The sequence below is a fragment of the Somniosus microcephalus genome, unplaced genomic scaffold (genome assembly GCF_052327205.1).
Source record: "Somniosus microcephalus isolate GS21.2 unplaced genomic scaffold, FLI_Smic_1.0 scaffold768, whole genome shotgun sequence".
Taxonomy (NCBI): domain Eukaryota; kingdom Metazoa; phylum Chordata; class Chondrichthyes; order Squaliformes; family Somniosidae; genus Somniosus; species Somniosus microcephalus.
This window is the reverse complement of record NW_028225955.1, coordinates 34442-50044: the sequence shown is the minus strand read 5'-3', so window position 1 is coordinate 50044 and position 15603 is coordinate 34442. Positions and strand designations below refer to the sequence as shown.

General features: G+C 45.4%; 5 non-coding genes across 5 annotated transcripts; all 5 read right to left on the bottom strand.

The window, feature by feature from the left end:
* Positions 1 to 1667: 1667 nt before the first annotated feature.
* On the bottom strand, positions 1668 to 1831 carry LOC147081119 (U1 spliceosomal RNA). The gene has a single exon (XR_015076824.1). It is a non-coding gene; the product is annotated as a U1 spliceosomal RNA (small nuclear RNA).
* Positions 1832 to 4822: 2991 nt separating this feature from the next.
* LOC147081118 (U1 spliceosomal RNA) lies at positions 4823 to 4986 on the bottom strand. The gene has a single exon (XR_015076845.1). It is a non-coding gene; the product is annotated as a U1 spliceosomal RNA (small nuclear RNA).
* A 3009-nt stretch (positions 4987 to 7995) lies between these two features.
* Positions 7996 to 8159, bottom strand: LOC147081117 (U1 spliceosomal RNA). The gene has a single exon (XR_015076823.1). It is a non-coding gene; the product is annotated as a U1 spliceosomal RNA (small nuclear RNA).
* Positions 8160 to 11167: 3008 nt separating this feature from the next.
* On the bottom strand, positions 11168 to 11331 carry LOC147081116 (U1 spliceosomal RNA). Its single transcript, XR_015076822.1, has one exon. It is a non-coding gene; the product is annotated as a U1 spliceosomal RNA (small nuclear RNA).
* Positions 11332 to 14318: 2987 nt separating this feature from the next.
* Positions 14319 to 14483, bottom strand: LOC147081115 (U1 spliceosomal RNA). Its single transcript, XR_015076837.1, has one exon. It is a non-coding gene; the product is annotated as a U1 spliceosomal RNA (small nuclear RNA).
* Between the last annotated feature and the right edge of the window lie 1120 nt (positions 14484 to 15603).

Below are 15603 nucleotides of genomic sequence, written 5' to 3'. Positions count from 1 at the left end.
GAGGGGCCGCATGGCCTACTCCTGCTCTTATTTCTTATTTCTTAACCACATGCCGTCATCCACAAATAAAGAAGTAACAGAAAGGGTTACTTCTCCAAGAACTCTGCTGCCCGTATCCTAAGTCGCACCAAGTCCCATTTACCCATCACCCCCTGTGCTCGCTGACCTGCATTGGCTCATGGTCCAGCAACGCCTCGATTTTTAAATTCTCTTGTTTTCAAATCCCTCCACGGCATCGCCCCCCCCCCTTTCCCTGTAACCTCCTCCAGCCCTGCAACCAATGCACTCTTTAAAGCCGCGTGGAAACGCAGAGCGCTGCAGGTCCCGCGCATCCGGTGAGCCGGCTTTTGAATAGAAAAAACGTGCACGTGCTGAATTTTGAATGGGCCGCACAGCCCGTTGACGGGGCGTGCGGGCCAAAGAAACAAATTAGAGGGACCGTTGCCTACAACCCTCCGAGGTCATATAATAGAACGATTGCAGCACAGAGGGAGGCCATTCGGCCCGTCGAGCCCGTGCCGACTCTCTGCAAGAGCACTTCAGCTAGTCCCACCCCCCTGCCTTTTCCCCGTAGCCCTGCAAATTCTTTTCTTTCAGGTACTTACCCAATTCTCTTCTGAAAGCCACAATTGAATTTGTCTCCAGCACCCTTTCAAGCAGTGATTTCCAGATGCTAACCGCTCGCTGCGTAAGAACATTTTCCCTCATGTCGCCTTTGATCTCTGTGATCATGCAATTTGGGCGTCTTGCGTATCCCCTACTTTATTCGCTCCGCTGGTGGCGGGCGTGCTTTCAGCTGCCTAGGCCCTAAACTCTGGAATTCCCTCCCGAAACCTCTCCGCCTCTCTCTCTCTCCTCCTTTCAGACGCTCCTTAAAACCTACCTTTTCGAGCAAGCTTTTGGTCATCTGTCCTAATATCTCCTTGTGCGGCTGGGTGTCAAATTTAGTTTGCTAACACTCCTGTGGAGTGCCTTGGGACGTTTCACTATGTTAAAGACGCTATATAAATACAAGATGATGAGTAAATAAGGATAAACTGTTTCCAGTGTCGGAAGGGTCAGTAACCAGGAGACACAGATTGAAGAAAATTTGCAAAAGAAGCAGAGGCGACAGTAGGATGTTTCCCCGCCTTCCCCACCCCAGCTCGAGGTGACCTAAGGTAAAAAGGTAATTTGGATAATATTTGAAGGTAAAATAATTGCAGGGCTTTGGTGAAAGAAGAGAGGAGTAGGATTAATTGGATAGCCCTTTGAAAGAGCCGGCAGAGACACGATGGGCCGAATGGCCTGGTTGTGTGCTGTATGATTGTTTCTGTAGTGAATAAGGTTGAACATTTTGCCAAAGTGCAGAGTTGGCATGCAGCTTTGAAACATTTTTTGTATGCGGTGTATAATTGTTGATTTTTTGTGGAAAATGTGTAATTTCTTAGTAGTAAGGATGAATATAACTGTGAGTGTAAAGATGAAATGAAATGTGAGCGTTAGGATGGGTTATGATGCGATTTGAATAGGCCATTATGCAGAGTTGTATTGTGTCACAGCTCCCTGTGTTGGGAATAAAGCGCAGTTAGAATTGAAAACAAAGCAAACGATATATATATAACGGTATCTTTGACAGCTTAGTTGAAAAGAGAATGCTGTTGAAATTCTATTTTTTATTGTAAAGCCAGGGGAGAGCGCGAACGCAGTCCCCCACTACCACAAATTTTGCAGTCGAGTATCCCGCATTTGGGGACATCGCAGGCGTCAGCACACCCGAAGTGCAATGGGCTAGCCTCGTCCTGGGAGAACCACCTTCTTGATCATGGTGTCTCCCCTGCCAGGTAAGTATGCTTTCCAGCTGCACACACTGCCTCGCCACATCATTCACTGCCTCTTACCGTCTCAACGACTCCTTTTTTAAAATCACAATGTCCCTTCATTCAGAAAGTGCTGCTGTTTTCTCATGTCGATTCTGCTAAAATATTGCAATATATAATGATATACCCTTTGACAAAACGCTGCAATAATACAGAGCCGGCCATGCATATTTGCATATTGCCCTTAAAAGGAAACGAACGCTCCCTCAGTAACTGTCCTTCAGGCCACGGAAAGTTTTCTGGAAATAAATCTCTCCTTATATTTATTGCATCTGAAGTAAATGTTTGTCATATCTTCATATGAACAATAATTCGGAATCTGATGTCTCTGAAAAAGCAATTTTCAAGTTTTGCCCATAAAGACCGATAAGAGACATAGTGAGGTTCTGGCCCATCAAGTCTTCATCACTTGTCACATTCACTCACTGTGGTTGAAATATTTCACCAACAAACCCACCTTCATTTCTTTAAGCGGGTTTCACATTTTTTGTCTTATAATAGTCCTGTGAAGGGCCTTGGGACGTTTTTACTACGTTAAAGACGCTATATAAAGACAAGTTGTTGTTGGTGTTGTTGTTGTTTTTGTTTGCAATCTTTCTCACTCTTTTCAGTATGATCATTGTCCTCATAGTGAGTAAATGATATAAGGAAAAGCCACATTAAGAGCTTAAACGCGGAGCTGGGAATTAAATGTTCCTTAATGTTGTTATATGTAAGGGAGACACTGGAAATATTGAGGTACTCGAGCCAACGGTGCAGCAATCCTAACTTCCTCCAGCATGGTCAGTGCTTCCAGTAAGACTTTCTCCTGTTCCGTTTCAGTCATGCTGTAAATCAAAATGATGTCCTGTGGCAGGGAATATCACCAGGACCTTCTAAGAACCGTGGCATTTTCCTTTGCAAACAACATGAGAGGGCTGTCCTACGATGAGAGATTGTGTAGAATGGGCCTATACTCTCGGCAGTTTAGAAGAATGAGAGGTGATCTCATTGAAGGGGGTTGGCAGGGTAGATACTGAGAGGTTGTTTCCCCTGGCTGGAGTGTCTAGAACTAGGGGGCATAGTCTCAGGATAAGGGGTAGGCCATTTAAGACCGAGATGAGGAGGAATTTCTTCACTCAGAAGGTTGTGAACCTTTGGAGTTCTCTGCCCCAGAGGGCTGTGAATGCCGAGTCTTTGGGTATATTCAAGGCTGAGATTGATAGATTTTTGGACTCTAGGGTTATGGAGATCGAGCGGGAAAGTGGAGTTGAGGTCGATGACCGGCCATGATCTTATTGAATGGCGGAGCCGGCTCGAGGGGCCGCATGGCCTACTCCTGCTCTTATTTCTTATTTCTTAACCACATGCCGTCATCCACAAATAAAGAAGTAACAGAAAGGGTTACTTCTCCAAGAACTCTGCTGCCCGTATCCTAAGTCGCACCAAGTCCCATTTACCCATCACCCCCTGTGCTCGCTGACCTGCATTGGCTCATGGTCCAGCAACGCCTCGATTTTTAAATTCTCTTGTTTTCAAATCCCACCACGGCATCGCCCCCCCCCTTTCCCTGTAACCTCCTCCAGCCCTGCAACCAATGCACTCTTTAAAGCCGCATGGAAACGCAGAGCGCTGCAGGTCCCGCGCATCCGGTGAGCCGGCTTTTGAATAGAAAAAACGTGCACGTGCTGAATTTTGAATGGGCTGCACAGCCCGTTGACGGGGCGTGCGGGCCAAAGAAACAAATTAGAGGGACCGTTGCCTACAACCCTCCGAGGTCATATAATAGAACGATTGCAGCACAGAGGGAGGCCATTCGGCCCGTCGAGCCCGTGCCGACTCTCTGCAAGAGCACTTCAGCTAGTCCCACCCCCCTGCCTTTTCCCCGTAGCCCTGCAAATTCTTTTCTTTCAGGTACTTACCCAATTCTCTTCTGAAAGCCACAATTGAATTTGTCTCCAGCACCCTTTCAAGCAGTGATTTCCAGATGCTAACCGCTCGCTGCGTAAGAACATTTTCCCTCATGTCGCCTTTGATCTCTGTGATCATGCAATTTGGGCGTCTTGCGTATCCCCTACTTTATTCGCTCTGCCGGTGGCGGGCGTGCTTTCAGCTGCCTAGGCCCTAAACTCTGGAATTCCCTCCCGAAACCTCTCCGCCTCTCTCTCTCTCCTCCTTTCAGACGCTCCTTAAAACCTACCTTTTCGAGCAAGCTTTTGGTCATCTGTCCTAATATCTCCTTGTGCGGCTGGGTGTCAAATTTAGTTTGATAACACTCCTGTGGAGTGCCTTGGGACGTTTCACTATGTTAAAGACGCTATATAAATACAAGATGATGAGTAAATAAGGATAAACTGTTTCCAGTGTCGGAAGGGTCAGTAACCAGGAGACACAGATTGAAGAAAATTTGCAAAAGAAGCAGAGGCGACAGTAGGATGTTTCCCCGCCTTCCCCACCCCAGCTCGAGGTGACCTAAGGTAAAAAGGTAATTTGGATAATATTTGAAGGTAAAATAATTGCAGGGCTTTGGTGAAAGAAGAGAGGAGTAGGATTAATTGGATAGCCCTTTGAAAGAGCCGGCAGAGACACGATGGGCCGAATGGCCTGGTTGTGTGCTGTATGATTGTTTCTGTAGTGAATAAGGTTGAACATTTTGCCAAAGTGCAGAGTTGGCATGCAGCTTTGAAACATTTTTTGTATGCGGTGTATAATTGTTGATTTTTTGTGGAAAATGTGTAATTTCTTAGTAGTAAGGATGAATATAACTGTGAGTGCAAAGATGAAATGAAATGTGAGCGTTAGGATGGGTTATGATGCGATTTGAATAGGCCATTATGCAGAGTTGTATTGTGTCACAGCTCCCTGTGTTGGGAATAAAGCGCAGTTAGAATTGAAAACAAAGCAAACGATATATATATAACGGTATCTTTGACAGCTTAGTTGAAAAGAGAATGCTGTTGAAATTCTATTTTTTATTGTAAAGCCAGGGGAGAGCGCGAACGCAGTCCCCCACTACCACAAATTTTCCGGTCGAGTATCCCGCATTTGGGGACATCGCAGGCGTCAGCACACCCGAAGTGCAATGGGCTAGCCTCGTCCTGGGAGAACCACCTTCTTGATCATGGTGTCTCCCCTGCCAGGTAAGTATGCTTTCCAGCTGCACACACTGCCTCGCCACATCATTCACTGCCTCTTACCGTCTCAACGACTCCTTTTTTAAAATCACAATGTCCCTTCATTCAGAAAGTGCTGCTGTTTTCTCATGTCGATTCTGCTAAAATATTGCAATATATAATGATATACCCTTTGACAAAACGCTGCAATAATACAGAGCCGGCCATGCATATTTGCATATTGCCCTTAAAAGGAAACGAACGCTCCCTCAGTAACTGTCCTTCAGGCCACGGAAAGTTTTCTGGAAATAAATCTCTCCTTATATTTATTGCATCTGAAGTAAATGTTTGTCATATCTTCATATGAACAATAATTCGGAATCTGATGTCTTTGAAAAAGCAATTTTCAAGTTTTGCCCATAAAGACCGATAAGAGACATAGTGAGGTTCTGGCCCATCAAGTCTTCATCACTTGTCACATTCACTCACTGTGGTTGAAATATTTCACCAACAAACCCACCTTCATTTCTTTAAGCGGGTTTCACATTTTTTGTCTTATAATAGTCCTGTGAAGGGCCTTGGGACGTTTTTACTACGTTAAAGACGCTATATAAAGACAAGTTGTTGTTGGTGTTGTTGTTGTTTTTGTTTGCAATCTTTCTCACTCTTTTCAGTATGATCATTGTCCTCATAGTGAGTAAATGATATAAGGAAAAGCCACATTAAGAGCTTAAACGCGGAGCTGGGAATTAAATGTTCCTTAATGTTGTTATATGTAAGGGAGACACTGGAAATATTGAGGTACTCGAGCCAACGGTGCAGCAATCCTAACTTCCTCCAGCATGGTCAGTGCTTCCAGTAAGACTTTCTCCTGTTCCGTTTCAGTCATGCCGTAAATCAAAATGATGTCCTGTGGCAGGGAATATCACCAGGACCTTCTAAGAACCGTGGCATTTTCCTTTGCAAACAACATGAGAGGGCTGTCCTACGATGAGAGATTGTGTAGAATGGGCCTATACTCTCGGCAGTTTAGAAGAATGAGAGGTGGTCTCATTGAAACATGCAAGATTCTGAAGGGGGTTGGCAGGGTAGATACTGAGAGGTTGTTTCCCCTGGCTGGAGTGTCTAGAACTAGGGGGCATAGTCTCAGGATAAGGGGTAGGCCATTTAAGACCGAGATGAGGAGGAATTTCTTCACTCAGAAGCTTGTGAACCTTTGGAGTTCTCTGCCCCAGAGGGCTGTGAATGCCGAGTCTTTGGGTATATTCAAGGCTGAGATTGATAGATTTTTGGACTCTAGGGTTATGGAGATCGAGCGGGAAAGTGGAGTTGAGGTCGATGACCGGCCATGATCTTATTGAATGGCGGAGCCGGCTCGAGGGGCCGCATGGCCTACTCCTGCTCTTATTTCTTATTTCTTAACCACATGCCGTCATCCACAAATAAAGAAGTAACAGAAAGGGTTACTTCTCCAAGAACTCTGCTGCCCGTATCCTAAGTCGCACCAAGTCCCATTTACCCATCACCCCCTGTGCTCGCTGACCTGCATTGGCTCATGGTCCAGCAACGCCTCGATTTTTAAATTCTCTTGTTTTCAAATCCCTCCACGGCATCGCCCCCCCCCCTTTCCCTGTAACCTCCTCCAGCCCTGCAACCAATGCACTCTTTAAAGCCGCGTGGAAACGCAGAGCGCTGCAGGTCCCGCGCATCCGGTGAGCTGGCTTTTGAATAGAAAAAACGTGCACGTGCTGAATTTTGAATGGGCCGCACAGCCCGTTGACGGGGCGTGCGGGCCAAAGAAACAAATTAGAGGGACCGTTGCCTACAACCCTCCGAGGTCATATAATAGAACGATTGCAGCACAGAGGGAGGCCATTCGGCCCGTCGAGCCCGTGCCGACTCTCTGCAAGAGCACTTCAGCTAGTCCCACCCCCCTGCCTTTTCCCCGTAGCCCTGCAAATTCTTTTCTTTCAGGTACTTACCCAATTCTCTTCTGAAAGCCACAATTGAATTTGTCTCCAGCACCCTTTCAAGCAGTGATTTCCAGATGCTAACCGCTCGCTGCGTAAGAACATTTTCCCTCATGTCGCCTTTGATCTCTGTGATCATGCAATTTGGGCGTCTTGCGTATCCCCTACTTTATTCGCTCCGCCGGTGGCGGGCGTGCTTTCAGCTGCCTAGGCCCTAAACTCTGGAATTCCCTCCCGAAACCTCTCCGCCTCTCTCTCTCTCCTCCTTTCAGACGCTCCTTAAAACCTACCTTTTCGAGCAAGCTTTTGGTCATCTGTCCTAATATCTCCTTGTGCGGCTGGGTGTCAAATTTAGTTTGATAACACTCCTGTGGAGTGCCTTGGGACGTTTCACTATGTTAAAGACGCTATATAAATACAAGATGATGAGTAAATAAGGATAAACTGTTTCCAGTGTCGGAAGGGTCAGTAACCAGGAGACACAGATTGAAGAAAATTTGCAAAAGAAGCAGAGGCGACAGTAGGATGTTTCCCCGCCTTCCCCACCCCAGCTCGAGGTGACCTAAGGTAAAAAGGTAATTTGGATAATATTTGAAGGTAAAATAATTGCAGGGCTTTGGTGAAAGAAGAGAGGAGTAGGATTAATTGGATAGCCCTTTGAAAGAGCCGGCAGAGACACGATGGGCCGAATGGCCTGGTTGTGTGCTGTATGATTGTTTCTGTAGTGAATAAGGTTGAACATTTTGCCAAAGTGCAGAGTTGGCATGCAGCTTTGAAACATTTTTTGTATGCGGTGTATAATTGTTGATTTTTTGTGGAAAATGTGTAATTTCTTAGTAGTAAGGATGAATATAACTGTGAGTGTAAAGATGAAATGAAATGTGAGCGTTAGGATGGGTTATGATGCGATTTGAATAGGCCATTATGCAGAGTTGTATTGTGTCACAGCTCCCTGTGTTGGGAATAAAGCGCAGTTAGAATTGAAAACAAAGCAAACGATATATATATAACGGTATCTTTGACAGCTTAGTTGAAAAGAGAATGCTGTTGAAATTCTATTTTTTATTGTAAAGCCAGGGGAGAGCGCGAACGCAGTCCCCCACTACCACAAATTTTGCAGTCGAGTATCCCGCATTTGGGGACATCGCAGGCGTCAGCACACCCGAAGTGCAATGGGCTAGCCTCGTCCTGGGAGAACCACCTTCTTGATCATGGTGTCTCCCCTGCCAGGTAAGTATGCTTTCCAGCTGCACACACTGCCTCGCCACATCATTCACTGCCTCTTACCGTCTCAACGACTCCTTTTTTAAAATCACAATGTCCCTTCATTCAGAAAGTGCTGCTGTTTTCTCATGTCGATTCTGCTAAAATATTGCAATATATAATGATATACCCTTTGACAAAACGCTGCAATAATACAGAGCCGGCCATGCATATTTGCATATTGCCCTTAAAAGGAAACGAACGCTCCCTCAGTAACTGTCCTTCAGGCCACGGAAAGTTTTCTGGAAATAAATCTCTCCTTATATTTATTGCATCTGAAGTAAATGTTTGTCATATCTTCATATGAACAATAATTCGGAATCTGATGTCTTTGAAAAAGCAATTTTCAAGTTTTGCCCATAAAGACCGATAAGAGACATAGTGAGGTTCTGGCCCATCAAGTCTTCATCACTTGTCACATTCACTCACTGTGGTTGAAATATTTCACCAACAAACCCACCTTCATTTCTTTAAGCGGGTTTCACATTTTTTGTCTTATAATAGTCCTGTGAAGGGCCTTGGGACGTTTTTACTACGTTAAAGACGCTATATAAAGACAAGTTGTTGTTGGTGTTGTTGTTGTTTTTGTTTGCAATCTTTCTCACTCTTTTCAGTATGATCATTGTCCTCATAGTGAGTAAATGATATAAGGAAAAGCCACATTAAGAGCTTAAACGCGGAGCTGGGAATTAAATGTTCCTTAATGTTGTTATATGTAAGGGAGACACTGGAAATATTGAGGTACTCGAGCCAACGGTGCAGCAATCCTAACTTCCTCCAGCATGGTCAGTGCTTCCAGTAAGACTTTCTCCTGTTCCGTTTCAGTCATGCCGTAAATCAAAATGATGTCCTGTGGCAGGGAATATCACCAGGACCTTCTAAGAACCGTGGCATTTTCCTTTGCAAACAACATGAGAGGGCTGTCCTACGATGAGAGATTGTGTAGAATGGGCCTATACTCTCGGCAGTTTAGAAGAATGAGAGGTGGTCTCATTGAAACATGCAAGATTCTGAAGGGGGTTGGCAGGGTAGATACTGAGAGGTTGTTTCCCCTGGCTGGAGTGTCTAGAACTAGGGGGCATAGTCTCAGGATAAGGGGTAGGCCATTTAAGACCGAGATGAGGAGGAATTTCTTCACTCAGAAGCTTGTGAACCTTTGGAGTTCTCTGCCCCAGAGGGCTGTGAATGCCGAGTCTTTGGGTATATTCAAGGCTGAGATTGATAGATTTTTGGACTCTAGGGTTATGGAGATCGAGCGGGAAAGTGGAGTTGAGGTCGATGACCGGCCATGATCTTATTGAATGGCGGAGCCGGCTCGAGGGGCCGCATGGCCTACTCCTGCTCTTATTTCTTATTTCTTAACCACATGCCGTCATCCACAAATAAAGAAGTAACAGAAAGGGTTACTTCTCCAAGAACTCTGCTGCCCGTATCCTAAGTCGCACCAAGTCCCATTTACCCATCACCCCCTGTGCTCGCTGACCTGCATTGGCTCATGGTCCAGCAACGCCTCGATTTTTAAATTCTCTTGTTTTCAAATCCCTCCACGGCATCGCCCCCCCCCTTTCCCTGTAACCTCCTCCAGCCCTGCAACCAATGCACTCTTTAAAGCCGCGTGGAAACGCAGAGCGCTGCAGGTCCCGCGCATCCGGTGAGCTGGCTTTTGAATAGAAAAAACGTGCACGTGCTGAATTTTGAATGGGCCGCACAGCCCGTTGACGGGGCGTGCGGGCCAAAGAAACAAATTAGAGGGACCGTTGCCTACAACCCTCCGAGGTCATATAATAGAACGATTGCAGCACAGAGGGAGGCCATTCGGCCCGTCGAGCCCGTGCCGACTCTCTGCAAGAGCACTTCAGCTAGTCCCACCCCCCTGCCTTTTCCCCGTAGCCCTGCAAATTCTTTTCTTTCAGGTACTTACCCAATTCTCTTCTGAAAGCCACAATTGAATTTGTCTCCAGCACCCTTTCAAGCAGTGATTTCCAGATGCTAACCGCTCGCTGCGTAAGAACATTTTCCCTCATGTCGCCTTTGATCTCTGTGATCATGCAATTTGGGCGTCTTGCGTATCCCCTACTTTATTCGCTCCGCCGGTGGCGGGCGTGCTTTCAGCTGCCTAGGCCCTAAACTCTGGAATTCCCTCCCGAAACCTCTCCGCCTCTCTCTCTCTCCTCCTTTCAGACGCTCCTTAAAACCTACCTTTTCGAGCAAGCTTTTGGTCATCTGTCCTAATATCTCCTTGTGCGGCTGGGTGTCAAATTTAGTTTGATAACACTCCTGTGGAGTGCCTTGGGACGTTTCACTATGTTAAAGACGCTATATAAATACAAGATGATGAGTAAATAAGGATAAACTGTTTCCAGTGTCGGAAGGGTCAGTAACCAGGAGACACAGATTGAAGAAAATTTGCAAAAGAAGCAGAGGCGACAGTAGGATGTTTCCCCGCCTTCCCCACCCCAGCTCGAGGTGACCTAAGGTAAAAAGGTAATTTGGATAATATTTGAAGGTAAAATAATTGCAGGGCTTTGGTGAAAGAAGAGAGGAGTAGGATTAATTGGATAGCCCTTTGAAAGAGCCGGCAGAGACACGATGGGCCGAATGGCCTGGTTGTGTGCTGTATGATTGTTTCTGTAGTGAATAAGGTTGAACATTTTGCCAAAGTGCAGAGTTGGCATGCAGCTTTGAAACATTTTTTGTATGCGGTGTATAATTGTTGATTTTTTGTGGAAAATGTGTAATTTCTTAGTAGTAAGGATGAATATAACTGTGAGTGTAAAGATGAAATGAAATGTGAGCGTTAGGATGGGTTATGATGCGATTTGAATAGGCCATTATGCAGAGTTGTATTGTGTCACAGCTCCCTGTGTTGGGAATAAAGCGCAGTTAGAATTGAAAACAAAGCAAACGATATATATATAACGGTATCTTTGACAGCTTAGTTGAAAAGAGAATGCTGTTGAAATTCTATTTTTTATTGTAAAGCCAGGGGAGAGCGCGAACGCAGTCCCCCACTACCACAAATTTTGCAGTCGAGTATCCCGCATTTGGGGACATCGCAGGCGTCAGCACACCCGAAGTGCAATGGGCTAGCCTCGTCCTGGGAGAACCACCTTCTTGATCATGGTGTCTCCCCTGCCAGGTAAGTATGCTTTCCAGCTGCACACACTGCCTCGCCACATCATTCACTGCCTCTTACCGTCTCAACGACTCCTTTTTTAAAATCACAATGTCCCTTCATTCAGAAAGTGCTGCTGTTTTCTCATGTCGATTCTGCTAAAATATTGCAATATATAATGATATACCCTTTGACAAAACGCTGCAATAATACAGAGCCGGCCATGCATATTTGCATATTGCCCTTAAAAGGAAACGAACGCTCCCTCAGTAACTGTCCTTCAGGCCACGGAAAGTTTTCTGGAAATAAATCTCTCCTTATATTTATTGCATCTGAAGTAAATGTTTGTCATATCTTCATATGAACAATAATTCGGAATCTGATGTCTTTGAAAAAGCAATTTTCAAGTTTTGCCCATAAAGACCGATAAGAGACATAGTGAGGTTCTGGCCCATCAAGTCTTCATCACTTGTCACATTCACTCACTGTGGTTGAAATATTTCACCAACAAACCCACCTTCATTTCTTTAAGCGGGTTTCACATTTTTTGTCTTATAATAGTCCTGTGAAGGGCCTTGGGACGTTTTTACTACGTTAAAGACGCTATATAAAGACAAGTTGTTGTTGGTGTTGTTGTTGTTTTTGTTTGCAATCTTTCTCACTCTTTTCAGTATGATCATTGTCCTCATAGTGAGTAAATGATATAAGGAAAAGCCACATTAAGAGCTTAAACGCGGAGCTGGGAATTAAATGTTCCTTAATGTTGTTATATGTAAGGGAGACACTGGAAATATTGAGGTACTCGAGCCAACGGTGCAGCAATCCTAACTTCCTCCAGCATGGTCAGTGCTTCCAGTAAGACTTTCTCCTGTTCCGTTTCAGTCATGCCGTAAATCAAAATGATGTCCTGTGGCAGGGAATATCACCAGGACCTTCTAAGAACCGTGGCATTTTCCTTTGCAAACAACATGAGAGGGCTGTCCTACGATGAGAGATTGTGTAGAATGGGCCTATACTCTCGGCAGTTTAGAAGAATGAGAGGTGATCTCATTGAAGGGGGTTGGCAGGGTAGATACTGAGAGGTTGTTTCCCCTGGCTGGAGTGTCTAGAACTAGGGGGCATAGTCTCAGGATAAGGGGTAGGCCATTTAAGACCGAGATGAGGAGGAATTTCTTCACTCAGAAGGTTGTGAACCTTTGGAGTTCTCTGCCCCAGAGGGCTGTGAATGCCGAGTCTTTGGGTATATTCAAGGCTGAGATTGATAGATTTTTGGACTCTAGGGTTATGGAGATCGAGCGGGAAAGTGGAGTTGAGGTCGATGACCGGCCATGATCTTATTGAATGGCGGAGCCGGCTCGAGGGGCCGCATGGCCTACTCCTGCTCTTATTTCTTATTTCTTAACCACATGCCGTCATCCACAAATAAAGAAGTAACAGAAAGGGTTACTTCTCCAAGAATTCTGCTGCCCGTATCCTAAGTCGTACCAAGTCCCATTTACCCATCACCCCCTGTGCTCGCTGACCTGCATTGGCTCATGGTCCAGCAACGCCTCGATTTTTAAATTCTCTTGTTTTCAAATCCCTCCACGGCATCGCCCCCCCTTTCCCTGTAACCTCCTCCAGCCCTGCAACCAATGCACTCTTTAAAGCCGCGTGGAAACGCAGAGCGCTGCAGGTCCCGCGCATCCGGTGAGCCGGCTTTTGAATAGAAAAAACGTGCACGTGCTGAATTTTGAATGGGCCGCACAGCCCGTTGACGGGGCGTGCGGGCCAAAGAAACAAATTAGAGGGACCGTTGCCTACAACCCTCCGAGGTCATATAATAGAACGATTGCAGCACAGAGGGAGGCCATTCGGCCCGTCGAGCCCGTGCCGACTCTCTGCAAGAGAACTTCAGCTAGTCCCACCCCCCTGCCTTTTCCCCGTAGCCCTGCAAATTCTTTTCTTTCAGGTACTTACCCAATTCTCTTCTGAAAGCCACAATTGAATTTGTCTCCAGCACCCTTTCAAGCAGTGATTTCCAGATGCTAACCGCTCGCTGCGTAAGAACATTTTCCCTCATGTCGCCTTTGATCTCTGTGATCATGCAATTTGGGCGTCTTGCGTATCCCCTACTTTATTCGCTCCGCCGGTGGCGGGCGTGCTTTCAGCTGCCTAGGCCCTAAACTCTGGAATTCCCTCCCGAAACCTCTCCGCCTCTCTCTCTCTCCTCCTTTCAGACGCTCCTTAAAACCTACCTTTTCGAGCAAGCTTTTGGTCATCTGTCCTAATATCTCCTTGTGCGGCTGGGTGTCAAATTTAGTTTGCTAACACTCCTGTGGAGTGCCTTGGGACGTTTCACTATGTTAAAGACGCTATATAAATACAAGATGATGAGTAAATAAGGATAAACTGTTTCCAGTGTCGGAAGGGTCAGTAACCAGGAGACACAGATTGAAGAAAATTTGCAAAAGAAGCAGAGGCGACAGTAGGATGTTTCCCCGCCTTCCCCACCCCAGCTCGAGGTGACCTAAGGTAAAAAGGTAATTTGGATAATATTTGAAGGTAAAATAATTGCAGGGCTTTGGTGAAAGAAGAGAGGAGTAGGATTAATTGGATAGCCCTTTGAAAGAGCCGGCAGAGACACGATGGGCCGAATGGCCTGGTTGTGTGCTGTATGATTGTTTCTGTAGTGAATAAGGTTGAACATTTTGCCAAAGTGCAGAGTTGGCATGCAGCTTTGAAACATTTTTTGCATGCGGTGTATAATTGTTGATTTTTTGTGGAAAATGTGTAATTTCTTAGTAGTAAGGATGAATATAACTGTGAGTGTAAAGATGAAATGAAATGTGAGCGTTAGGATGGGTTATGATGCGATTTGAATAGGCCATTATGCAGAGTTGTATTGTGTCACAGCTCCCTGTGTTGGGAATAAAGCGCAGTTAGAATTGAAAACAAAGCAAACGATATATATAACGGTATCTTTGACAGCTTACTTGAAAAGAGAATGCTGTTGAAATTCTATTTTTTATTGTAAAGCCAGGGGAGAGCGCGAACGCAGTCCCCCACTACCACAAATTTTGCAGTCGAGTATCCCGCATTTGGGGACATCGCAGGCGTCAGCACACCCGAAGTGCAATGGGCTAGCCTCGTCCTGGGAGAACCACCTTCTTGATCATGGTGTCTCCCCCTGCCAGGTAAGTATGCTTTTCAGCTGCACACACTGCCTCGCCACATCATTCACTGCCTCTTACCGTCTCAACGACTCCTTTTTTAAAATCACAATGTCCCTTCATTCAGAAAGTGCTGCTGTTTTCTCATGTCGATTCTGCTAAAATATTGCAATATATAATGATATACCCTTTGACAAAACGCTGCAATAATACAGAGCCGGCCATGCATATTTGCATATTGCCCTTAAAAGGAAACGAACGCTCCCTCAGTAACTGTCCTTCAGGCCACGGAAAGTTTTCTGGAAATAAATCTCTCCTTATATTTATTGCATCTGAAGTAAATGTTTGTCATATCTTCATATGAACAATAATTCGGAATCTGATGTCTTTGAAAAAGCAATTTTCAAGTTTTGCCCATAAAGACCGATAAGAGACATAGTGAGGTTCTGGCCCATCAAGTCTTCATCACTTGTCACATTCACTCACTGTGGTTGAAATATTTCACCAACAAACCCACCTTCATTTCTTTAAGCGGGTTTCACATTTTTTGTCTTATAATAGTCCTGTGAAGGGCCTTGGGACGTTTTTACTACGTTAAAGACGCTATATAAAGACAAGTTGTTGTTGGTGTTGTTGTTGTTTTTGTTTGCAATCTTTCTCACTCTTTTCAGTATGATCATTGTCCTCATAGTGAGTAAATGATATAAGGAAAAGCCACATTAAGAGCTTAAACGCGGAGCTGGGAATTAAATGTTCCTTAATGTTGTTATATGTAAGGGAGACACTGGAAATATTGAGGTACTCGAGCCAACGGTGCAGCAATCCTAACTTCCTCCAGCATGGTCAGTGCTTCCAGTAAGACTTTCTCCTGTTCCGTTTCAGTCATGCCGTAAATCAAAATGATGTCCTGTGGCAGGGAATATCACCAGGACCTTCTAAGAACCGTGGCATTTTCCTTTGCAAACAACATGAGAGGGCTGTCCTACGATGAGAGATTGTGTAGAATGGGCCTATACTCTCGGCAGTTTAGAAGAATGAGAGGTGATCTCATTGAAGGGGGTTGGCAGGGTAGATACTGAGAGGTTGTTTCCCCTGGCTGGAGTGTCTAGAACTAGGGGGCATAGTCTCAGGATAAGGGGTAGGCCATTTAAG